The sequence below is a fragment of the Rhinolophus hipposideros genome (assembly GCF_964194185.1).
Source record: "Rhinolophus hipposideros genome assembly, chromosome: 20".
NCBI lineage: Eukaryota > Metazoa > Chordata > Mammalia > Chiroptera > Rhinolophidae > Rhinolophus > Rhinolophus hipposideros.
The window spans coordinates 42,027,964-42,040,293 of record NC_138066.1 but is presented as its reverse complement, the minus strand read 5'-3'; the positions used below and the strand labels follow the sequence as shown (position 1 = coordinate 42,040,293).

Below are 12,330 nucleotides of genomic sequence, written 5' to 3'. Positions count from 1 at the left end.
TAAGGCCTATGTTGTGCTCCAGATGCAAATTTAAGGAATGCCCACTGCCATTTCCCAATATGGCCTGCCCACGAAGGAGGACTGAGCTGACAGAGCAGAGCCAGGGCCAGGGGCAGGAAAGTGGTCCCAACATTAGTCCCACTAAATAAACTGAGAAAAGCCAAAGCACAGTGTAAGGTTCAGAGTGGCTGGCAGAGGCAGGCGAGGGAAGAAAGAGCAGGCGAGGGCAGGAGGAAGGGAGTCCCTCAGGACGTGGACAGCTGAGGCTGGAAAGGGATAACACAACTACGAGAAAAGGGAAGAACAGAGAATAGGGGAGATCAGAGAAGGAAATTCCCCTCCAGATAAGGAAAACCGGGAGTGGGAGAAGAGGAAAAAGGGACTTATAAGCAAGAAGAGATCCTGCTCAGGTGCCAGCAGAAAAATGGCTGCCTTCACCTGAGGTGGCCATTTGTAGCTAAAAAAAAAAAAAAAAAAAAAAAAAAAATCAAGAAAGTTGGGGAAGTCTATAAAAAGTTAAGAAAAAAAATACTGTTCTATGAAATGCTAATACGCCTTTATCCACAGAGAAATACTGCTGGTTGGTTGTTGTTTTTTTCATTTGTTTTTGTTTTGTCTTTTACAAGAAGAGCACGTTTATTTGTTTAGGAATAATTTCAATCTGGACCTAACTTTTTTATTTGTATCAAACACTAGTATGAGTTAAAGATGTTCTATGGCATAGGGGTTAAGAGTATGGGCTTGAAGCCCTATCTGCCCAAATGTGTATCCTGGCATTGCGACTTGAGACAATCTGCATAAAAATTTCTCATCTCCAAACCTGCAAACTGGAGATAACAACAATAACTCCCTCACAATACTGTTGCAAGAATTAAATAGGTTAAAATATGAAATCACTTAGAACAGTTCCTGGCCCACACTAATCACTATAAAAGTATTAGCTATTGTAACTATCAATCACTATAAAAGTATTATCATCTAGATCTAGAACATGAGCTCCACGAAAGCTGAGATTTTTGTCTGTTTTGTTCACTGCTGAAGTCCCAGGGGGCTGACAAGTATTTGTTGAATAATAAAAATTTGTTTATAAACCTCATGCCAGCAACACAGAAGCCCAAAGGACAACTGCTGACAACTAAAATCTGCATAATACTTGAGCCTCCAAGTTTAGAGTTCATAGAGGGATTTTTACATACCTGATCTCAAGTGATTCCGTGAAGCTGATAGTATCTCCATCTCACAGACAAACTAACTCTCAGAAGACTTAAGTGATTTGCCCAAAAAAGAAGTCTGAGGCAGCACTGGAATTCTAGAGTAAATCCTACTTCTGTTCACTCCAGACCCCACCCAGAAAGCTTGGAAATACCCCACTAAACTGTTCAAGTCTCCTTACCTGCAAATACACAAAGTTTCAGGTCACCAAAACACCTTCTCCCTCTTGCTTCAATATAATTGATGGGGAGGAAGAAAACAGATGGAACAACATTAATAACTGTGAAAGTTGGACAATGGATACAGTGGAGTTAATTATACTTTTCTTTCCATTTCTGTATGTCTGTAAGTGTCCATAATTTTTAAAAAATTAATTAAAAAATAAAGTCCTCGCTTCCCAACATAAACTACCACTTCCAACTTTCTATTGAGCACACCTAGGTGTGAGAAAAACACCACCACTGAGAACCTCCAGCACTTCTCAGCTGGAGACTGGGAGAAAAGAGTGCTGGGCTGAGAATCAGGAAGTTTCAGTCTTCGCTCTGCTTTAACTGACTGAGACCTCACCCAGTCCTCTCACTCTTCAGGGCCCGGAACTTCCTCCTCAGTTCCTTTAAGGATTAAAATTCTTATTTCAGCTTTATACTAGTTCCTTAAACTCAACACACAAAACCAAATTCATCTTGTCTCTATTTTAAACCTCTAAAACCTGTTCTTCCTCCTGACTTCCCGATTCCTCATGGCCCATCCTGCCAGCCACCCAACCATAAAAACCTCATCATCTCTGACTTGAGACACAGAACTGACTGTTTGTTCCCTTCCCTCCTACCTAATCAGTCACCACATCTCTCTGTTCAACCTCCAAAAAATCTCTTGAATCCATCACCTCCTTCCATTCCCAAGGCCACCAATTCATTTCAGGCGCTCACCATTCCTCACTCGAACTATCACCATGAACCCAACTGAAGTCCCTTGTCTAGTTTCTCCTCACTGCCCATCCATCACACTCCTCCTCAGTATGACCCTCCAAACTCAGTCCTGACCTCTTGGCAGCCTCACCTTCCACTATGTTCCTTTATGTATCCCAGGGTCCAGGTAATTTGGATATACAGTTTCCTGACACCCACCTCGTTTCCAACACCACCCAGCCTTTCTCAAGCTACCCTCTCCACCACCACCACCACCATCACCATCCCTCTTCTTTCCACTGCTTCTCTTCGTCACCGTGGTGCAATATAAATGCCATCTCTTCAGCTGAAGAATTCCTCCATCTCCCCAAGGGGGCAGTGCCATTCCCTCCACTTAAGGCCTAAGCACTGTGTCCCAATCCCTTTTATAGTACCTATCAAATTCCTATTAGTCCTTTCATCATTAGTCTATTCTCCCTACTAGATGGTGCCTTCCTTGTCCATAGAAATGATGTTTTATTCATCTTTGTATGTCTCAGAACAGAGCTTCTCAAGAAGAGTGCCAAGGCACCTGGTAGGCCCTGAATGAGTCAAAGATGTTCTAGACAGTGATCCCCTCAGCCCTCCCAGCAGCCACAAAGGGACTTCAGCAGCCAGAGTCCCCAGTCGGTCAAACCTCAAGCATTCTCAAGCAGCCTCCTCCTTCAACCAGGTAGCAGCCATGGTAACTTGAAAAGCACTCAGAGGACACAAAGGCATATGGTACGCAGTGGACGCGCAAGTATTTGCTGAATTGAACCTTGGAATGACCCACTTGTTCCCCCTTTACCCACTATCCCCAAGATCATGTACCACCTAAACCAGACTCTCTTTGAATATTATCATTGAACGTATTCTCGTTATCTTTTTCATAATCAACTGTGTAGTAGCTGGTTACACCTGCCTTATCATCCAAAGCCCACATCAATAGTTTATTGCTTAACATATCCAAGGATTTGAACAAACAATTTAACATATCCAAGGATATTAACAAACAATTTAAGAGCAAAATTCAACATCATAGAACAAAGATATGCAAGTACCACTCACACTATTAAATAAGCAAAAACTTTTAAGGAAAAAATGTATTTCTGTCCAGTCACGTTGAAACAGAAACACCATGTATCTGTTAGTAGTACAAACTGGTAAAAATATTCTTCAAAAACAGCATGACAAGATATACTTGTATCAAAAGCCATAAAAACGTTCATACCATTTAACACATGATGTACTCAAAAATTTAGAGATATAATTATCAGAAAAAAAATACAATAATATCTACAATAATGCAGATGAAAGTATTAACTGAAAAGCGGCCAGCAACATAAATACGTAACATAAAAAGACTTAGGTGAATTATAGGAGCAGGACTTGATGAAATAGTTTGCCTTTCGAAAGGTAACCATATACGTTAAAATTGTGGCACCTTTAACATGGAAATGTTTCATGATCTAATAAACAGGAAAAAATTCAAATTATATGCACCATAATTTAAAATGAGCAAAATATATTGTAATGGGGATGCCAAAAAGAAAATCAACTATTTTAGTGTAATAACACAAATTTTAACTATTTAATATCAATTCTTAAATTATCTTGTAATTTAAGAAAGAAAGTTCCACCATACTGAGGAAACAGAGTGGTTGCAGGATACAAGCTTGATATAGTCTCAAGAAGAAGTCCCCACCTCCTTCTATGGCTCCCTTGGGCCTTAACTGAGAACTCTCGCATGCACTTCTTATCATGATGAACTGTGACAAGCCCAGACCCCAGCTTTCAAGGACCGAAAAAACCACCTCAATTGGTCGTCTGGTCATCCCCATGAACCTGTGGGGGATGGATGAATCATGCCAAACAAGCATATACTCAAGAAACAAAGATCCCTACAATCAGCACGTAGACAAGCCCAAATTCAATTATATATCCTAAAAAAGTACATTGTTACATTAAAGTTTCTGGGATTCTCAAGGCCAACTTGCTGACTCAGCAGCGGACTGAATCAGTTAAAAAGCAGTGCAGACTCATGGCAAATCAACAAACTAGGAACAAGGAGACCTGGATATACTTAAAAGAGGGGAAAAGGTTATTTTAACTACAAGGAACAGAAAACTAAAAACTCCATCTTAAACAGATGGGTGAAAAACAACAACAAAAAAACAGATGGGTAAAAAAGTAGCTGGCAACGTCTTGTAAATCTTACACAGCTAAAGTCCAAAAGGCAGGATGGCAAGTCATTTTACTAACAGATGAAGCTTTCTGGAGCTGGTGATGTCTAACAAGAGACTAGTATTGAAAACATATCAAAAAATAATTTTACCACTGATGTCCCACAAGGACAAAACAGTTTTCTGACTGTTTTTCTGAGGTATTACCATTTTCTACTATAATGGACCAAGGAGATTACTGTGAAATAGTAAATATTCAAGACTAAATTGTTTTTCTTTACTTAGGGCATTTCAGCAAAAGATAAATTATCTGAAGGACTAATACAACCATTAGAAAAAGTTTAAACTTTTGTTTCTATTGATGTGTTCTATCTAGAGCCTCAAATATGCAAACATATACAGTCATTTACGACAACACATACATAGCAGATAACAAAAAACAAACAATTCAATACTTAACCAAGTTCATCAAAGCACAGGGTGATTGCCACTCAAGAATGTTGACACAAAAACTGAAGAACCTCTTAAGTTCCAATCTTATGCAGATAGGTTGAGCCCCTGTGCAGTTACTCATTCAGAACAGAAGTGGAAGATTAACCTACCCTCACTTCTCTTCAAACAAACCCTGACAAAGCAGCAGGCAGTCTCTTCAGAGTATGTTCAGCATCATCCAGTCTGTTCCAGACCAGAAGTAGCCATTTCAGTCAGGACTCTCATCTTCCGGTTACCTCTGCTCCACCCTGCCTCACCTCATCCTTTCTGACCAGATGCTCTTGCTGAGATTAAGTCTTTCTGGTCTCTTTCTCAAGCATTACCAATTTCTTGTTTTCTAAATAAGGCTCTGCTAAACCATACTCACTCACCTGCAGTTCACTGCACTGGGTATCACCCAAATAGCCCATCAGAGCTCTTTATAATTTCTGAAAGAGAGAGAAGGAAGCTTTTAAATACATAGTAAAAAGTACCAAGGTTGATGTATCAGTTCTGAAGCATTTGTATCCAGTATTCACAGCTTCTGGTCTTTTGGTCTGTAGTATTTCAACAAAATATAGCATAACCAGCAAGGACCAAGAGTCCTGAGATAAGAGTCCAGAGATAAAAGTTTGGTTTAATGTTGCTACTTAGTTGTGTGACCTTGGGCAAGTCACTTGACTTCGCCAGGCCTAAAACGCCTCATATGGAAAATAAAGACAAACTAGACAGAAGTAGCAGAGCACATTACAATGGAAAGAGCACAGGCTTTCCAAAACACCAGCACCACTACTTACTAGTCTTGTGAGGTTATGTTACTTTATATTTAGTCTAAGTTTCCTCCTTTGCAAAACGTAAATTACAAAAACTATCTTGGGGGCCGGCACAGTGGCTCAGGCGGTTGGAGCTCCATGCTCCTAACTCCGAAGGCTGCTAGCTCAATTCCCACAGTGGGCTCTCAACCACAAGGTTGCCAGTTCAATTCCTCGAGTCCCACAAGGGATGGTGGGTTCCGCCCCCTGCAACTAAGATTGAACGCAGCACCGGCACCTTGAGCTGAGCTGCCGCTGAGCTCCCAGATGGCTTAGTTGGTTGGAGCGCGTCTTCTCAAGGTTGCAGGTTCACTCCCGCAAGGGATGGTGGGCTGCGCCCCCTGCAACTAGCAACAGCAACTGGACCTGGAGCTTAAATAAAATCTTCACACACAAAAAAACTATCTTAGAGTTGTTATGAGGAATAAAGGAGAGATAATGAGTTATAAAAAGCCTATATAGTAAGGATACTGTGCAGCATATCATATAATTACAGATGGTAATTATCACCCCCAGCCCTATAAGGTTCACAAATATTTCCTTAAAATATCAACAAATCAAAACTTGACTGATCTGACAATGTAATTAACTGTTTGAGTGTTTCACTAACAATTCAATTACAGTTATCACAACCTGATGGTAGTTTAAGATTATCAATATTACTTAACATCACAGGAAATAAGAGTGGAACAGTCCCTGCACAATATCTAAACTGGTTCGGTGGCCATGCCTTCCCTGACTTCTCCTCTGCTTTCACAGCTACCACTCTTCCTCAGCAACAGAGAGGCCTTCCAAAAGCCAAGTGACACCAAACGTTTTCTATGGTTAGCTCAGGGGAACAGGACTAAAGATGGAGGAAGGAGAACAGAGGCTTGTTTTTTTTCATCTTTTTTTACTTTATACACTTAAGTACTGCTCAGATTTGTTTACCATAGCATGCATCAGTTTTGCATGAAAATAAATTAATACAAATAAAATTTTTAAAATGACATTATTAATAGTTACACATATTGTCTACTGACAGGAAGCTTGATTTACAGTATTATTTTCGCCAAAACAATTTCCACAGAAGAAAGCAAAAAGGAGAATTCAGATGTGTAGAGAACACCTTAAATATGGTACAGGAATAACAAAAATCACACACATTCACACTTTAGAACAGTTCAGTCAAAAAAAATATGTATATATTCCTTAAAGAACCTAATGACGAATCAGTTTTTGGCTTTTTGTTTTCATTCAAAAGCAAGATGAATATACAAACTCTGGTGTTATCAGGCAACTTTCTGCTCTTGGAGAAATTGACCCAGTACAATTTATATGAGTAAACAAGTTGGTCTATTTGGTAGTATGCTGAAAAACTTTCAATTTGTCTTACGCAACTTAATACTTTTTAAAAAAACTATTATACATGTAAATTAAAAGTATTCATGTTATATCCATCTCTAATATTATTTTTCAAAAAGAATATTAACTTTATTAAATTCAGGACTATTTAAAAGTATTATCCCAGCCTCCCTTAAAGTGACAGGCCATTGTTTCTAGCCAATGCTACAGAAATAATCCTGACTACACCCATCAATTTAAATGAACTGTAAACTACTGGGGCCACAGTCTCCACACCTATCATAGTTCTCTCCTAGAAATTTCAAAATATTACTTAGAAATCAAATTACATTTGCATGTACACTTATCCAAGTGTATGAAAATAAACAACCAAAATAATTTGCTTATAATTTTTTAAGTAGCCTCTTCCCCTCTCTTGTGTATCAACAAGTTGATAAACTTGGCCCACAATTTTCTATGCATTTGAAACAACAGACAAAGAACATTATTTCTTGTGCCAGGCCTGTATCGGGATCTTAAATATAGTCTGACAGACAATTATAGACTGATTTGCATTTAATATTAATACCAAGCCTACTTCTGAAAGAGAACGAAAATGCATGTATACGATCTAGTCTACTTATTTGTAGTTCACTCTGCAATATTCTTAGCCTTTCAGGAATATGCTGCATATTTTTAAACCTCACAAGGCTCTTTGCAAGTAGGAATGATTTCTCCCTTTGTTTGGCTCACTCCTCTCTCCAGCAAAACACTGGACACTCCAAAATGTATATAGACTTTAAAACAATGTAGATTAAATATTTATGGTATCAGAAAATGAAACTTCTTGCTAACAATTGCAAAAGTCAAATTACCAGCTGACAGAGAGGTACTTAGGACTCCCCAAAACTGCAGTCTTACCTAAAAATAGTGTCCTAGCTTCCCAGCCAAAAGGACAGACTAAAAAAGCTACGTCTGTATTCAGCTCAAAGACACAGACTTCTACTTCACCGCAACCTTCATTACTATGGTATTTCCCATTTTAGAAGTCTTTGTGTAACAACTTGTTTGGTGGCCAACCACTAACTTCACTTTGAAGTGAATACTAATACTTCACATGGTCAACATGTGTGAAAATTGTGGAAAATGTCCTGACACAATTCAGGACAAACAACACTAGACCCACAAGATTACCTATTTCTAAATATTCAATTTTAGACTACAAATGAACATCTCCGTAAGCCAAAAAGCAGATCACTGGTTCCTTTCCACAAAGTAATCTGTAAATTTAAAACAAACAAACAAACAAAAAAACCAAATAAATAAATAAAAATAAAAGGTTCAGATTGGGAGATCTAAGGCATGAATATGCCTCCATCTGTAAGCTGAAAATAAATAAATTGAAAAATCTGTATTTGCTCTGCCAAGAATAAAAATAAATGTAATACACACAAGCATTGCTGAGTTTCAGACACAAGGGAAGGTGGTGTGTGCACTTACAAAAAAAAAATCTGGGTTTATGTCCACCTTCCTCTCCCAACTCCTTTTTTAAAAGGCAAAATGTCAATTGTATGCCTCAATCTGAAAAAAAAAAATAAAGCACAGCTTATTCTTCTTAAACAGATGATGTGATAATATGAAAAGTTATGAGAGGATTTCAAAATCCAAATGCTACCCAGATGTGTTAAAAAAAAAAAAACCTGCAGTAACTAATCAATGTATCGTAACTTAATTTTGTCAGTAAACCATAGTACAATATTTTTAAAGTTGAGAAAATTGCATGTGAAAAATGTAAAATTAGCAAACTTCTCTCCTTCTCCCCAGTACCAAATACCAAATGTTCACTAATATTATATCAATAATGTCCTTCAAATCCAAAGCATCACCAGTTAGATTAAATAAAGCAACACTTTGAATTCACACACCACCTGTGACCAGAAAATAATGACACCAATCTTATCCCTAATAAGCTCAGCAAAACTCAATACCAATGGTTTTATTTCAAAGTAATGATGAGACAAGTACTATTCCACTTTTCAGAAAATAAAAGGAGTGACTGACTTGCCTAAAATAATTCTTTACAATGTAAAGGGTGTACTTTGCAAGATTCCCACAAACTGTGCACATACAAAATCCACATACACAATCAGTAACACTCAATGTAGCGTTAGGTGACGGACACCAAAACACAGATAAAATTAAGACATCCAATTAAAATTACACAAGGAAATTTAAATAGGCACACTATAACTACCCCTGGTGAAGATACTGATCAAGGATAGCTGCAAATAATATTTGGCTCTGGATAAGCTCCACTATGGTTGAGTATGTTGCAGACACTGAAAAGTTTGGTACATTTGACACATTTTTCCTTTCTAAACTTAGCCCGCCTATACACCCACTTGATTGAATGAGTTATTTGGAAAATAAAGATGGCCCCATCAAATTACTTAAGTTTCAGCCTTACCCTTATGAGTTCATTAAAATAAAGAAGGAAAAAAGGTAAATCATTTTAAACTGCAGTCTCACCTTACACATCTCACCAGCACTGTAGTTCTTTAGTGATCAATTACTTCATCCAAATCCTGAGACAAATAGAAAAGTAAAGGCTATACACCACCAGTTAAGATTCATGATCAGTAGCAAATACTTTATCAGCCTGAAGTGAAAGGGCACCTAAATTTCAAATGGAAAAAGTTACCAAAATGGTACAGAAGGCAGCTTTGTAAAGGAGTCTGTTTGTTTTACTTTAAAATAAAAATATTTCCTTTCCGTATGCTAAAATAGATTATAAAATGCTCTTAAAATCCACAACATAAAAAAAGTTATCTCTTCAGCACCGACTGACCTTACTTTCAAAAAAGAAGGAAAAAAAATGAAGAAACGAGGGAGAAGAAACCTCATTCATTTGAGTTTAAGAGAGGGCAAAATTGAGAACAAACTAGCCAGGACAACTCCCCACCCCCTCCCCAGGAATCCGCTGTCTCTGGAGTTACACATATTCTATTAATGATTTCCCTGAAAAGTATAAGTTATGCGGGAGAAAGCAGAACAATTTTGAGTTTCAAGCACAACCTGAGGATCCCAATCGCAGAAGAATCCTAAGACCCTGGCTCCCAGTCCTGCCTGAAGGACCCTCACTCAGCAAAGGGGGGGCTGGGGGGGGTCAGAAGGCTCCAATAATTCAAGGGGAGAGGAATCAAAGCCCCTAGGTAGAACCGCAGTCCCTTAGCCCTACAAAAGGGGAGTCTTAAAGGAATCGCCGGGAAAGGACAGTGTGTTTATGTTTGTTGATGTGTCTGCGGCCCAAAGAGAATTTCCGAGGAGGGGGGCAGAGAAAGAAGGTAAAAAGTGAAGCCCAGGCAACAGACCTGGGCGGCGGAGGGCGGGGGCGCACCCCTGACCCACTTTCTCCGACGCCCACCGTCGGGCCCCCGCCCCACGCGGGGGGAAGTCCGAGCTCCGAGGGGCAACCGAGCGGGGCGTGGGAGGCCCGCACGCTCCCCACCCCCAGCCGCGACCCGGAGACGCGGAGCGTGCAGGGAGGCTCGACTCCCCCTCGCGGAGTCCTGGGGCCGCAGGAACCTCCCGCCGGCTCGCGGCCCGGGTCTGCAAGGCCCCGTCCACCGCCCGGGCCGAGGGCGCTTGGGCCCCCCGCGGAGGGGAAGGGGACCGAGGAGGGGAAGAGGCTGTAAACAGCCCCAGCGTCCGGGCCTCGCCTCGAAGAGCCCCGCTTCCCAGGCCCCGCCGAAGGCCGCCGGGACCCGCAGCCCGCCCCGCGGCCGACCCTCCCGGGGCCCGGGGAAGCAGAAGAGAGTCCAGTCCCCTCCCCGGAGGGCTCCGGCAGTTCTCGGAGCGGTCCCAGCAGCAGAGAAGGGGGAAGTCAGGACTTACCTGTCATTACTTTCTACGCCATCTTGGATCCACTTGTCAACGTCCCCACAAAGCATTATGGGTAAGAAAGAGCCTTTAAAGTGACTCCCCCCCTCGGCCCCCGACTCCCGCCTCTGCCGCCGGCGCCGCCCCTCCGGCCGCACCTCCCGACCGGAAAGTTGCCCCGGGTGGCGAGCCGGGCCGGGCGCCCTCGGGCCGGCCCCCCTCCCCTCCTCCGGGCCGTTTGCATTTGAAAGTCACCCCCATTTTTTAAATGTGGCTTCGGTTTTTCTCTTTGCTGCAGCCCCTAGCCTCCCTTCCCCCCACCCCTCGCCTCCACGCGGGTTCCCTGTGCCCAGCCGCCCTCCTGCCCTGCCAGACACCCCACGTCTGCATTTAATCAGCCCGAGGTTTCCCTGTTGCTGGCAGCAAAGAGCTGCTCATTGATTTATTTGTGCGCATTATGTGTCTGTTATTGCTCCAGATCCTCGGCGCAAGGCGGCGGTCTCCCGTGACCCGCTTCCCGCCCCGGGCAGTCGGGAGTGGTCCTCGGGGCCCGGGGGCCCGGCAGCCCTGCGAACCGCCCGGCGCTCTGACCCCCGCATCCGCGGACGAAAGGTGCCTCCGTCCTGACAAACCGCTCCGGAGCCGTCGGGCTCCGGGTTCCGGGCTACGCGGTATCCCCGAGTCAACTAGCGTCGAGGCGCACTTGGCGGGGGGTGGGGGGAGGTTGGGGATAGAGTCATAAGCGAAATGCAACTTTTACCCTGTTGACTTTCACTCCTGCTGTCTCCTCCCCTCGGCTGGTAACGTGATCCGCGACCCTATAATTGGGGACCCCTCCCCTAGGAATGTGGCTTTGGGCTCTACGGAATCCACGCTTTTAGTGCCCGAGCTGCGTACGGACTGCGACTTCGCGGGGCAGGTAACTCGGGATGCAGACTGTGGACTCCGCCAGGGCGGTCCGGAGGGTGCCGGAGAGGGCCCGGGGCTGGCAGGAGCGTGCGCCCGCCCGGGTCCACCTGCCGGGTCCCAGCGGGGCGATAAGCCCAGGCGGCGGCGAACGAAGGACTGTTGGCGCCACTCCCGCCCAGGGGTTGTGGGGGGACGCACGGAGTCGCCTGGCTGCGCCCCGAGGCGCTGGAAGTGAGGGGCGCCGGGACGCCGGCGGAGGACCCGGGCAAGCGACCCGGTACGGTAGCCGACGCCCGCCGCTCGGGCCAGCCAGCGCTTTCCCCGGGAGCCGAGTTCTCTCGGCGACACTCGCCGCGGGCTTTCGGTGGCGCTGGGCGAGCAGAGCCCTGGCACAGTCGTCCCCTTGCTTTTGGCGCCCGTTGGTCACTTCCCCGCTCTCTCACTTCCCAGTGCTTCTGGTCTCTGCTGTGCAGACTTTGGGGACCTGCTCTGGTTGCTTTTTCTTTCCAAGCAAATTTTTACAAAGAGATGTCCAAGGGAAAATGCTCTAGGTCATCAGTGCTTGCGAAATTGTATTCGGTACAAAATGCTGTTGAATGGCTCTGACATGAG

The 12,330-nt window shown here is 43.3% G+C and overlaps 1 protein-coding gene across 10 annotated transcripts in view; it reads right to left on the bottom strand.

Moving 5' to 3' along the window:
• The window catches only part of HELZ (helicase with zinc finger), a 137,470-nt gene extending 126,590 nt beyond the window's left edge, over nt 1–10,880 (bottom strand). For 3 of the 10 annotated variants that reach the window (XM_081027337.1, XM_081027342.1, XM_081027338.1), the window contains exons 1-3: nt 10,825–10,873; nt 9,460–9,515; nt 5,188–5,244 (exon numbers count right to left, since the gene is read on the bottom strand). The gene's annotated coding sequence lies outside the window, so the exon portion shown is untranslated. Of the gene's footprint in view, nt 1–1,393; nt 1,442–5,187; nt 5,245–5,845; nt 5,992–8,430; nt 8,512–9,459; nt 9,516–10,824 lie in introns of all 10 variants that reach the window. The other 7 variants (XM_081027344.1, XM_081027339.1, XM_081027341.1 and 4 more) reach the window with 7 other exon arrangements.
• Between the last annotated feature and the right edge of the window lie 1,450 nt (nt 10,881–12,330).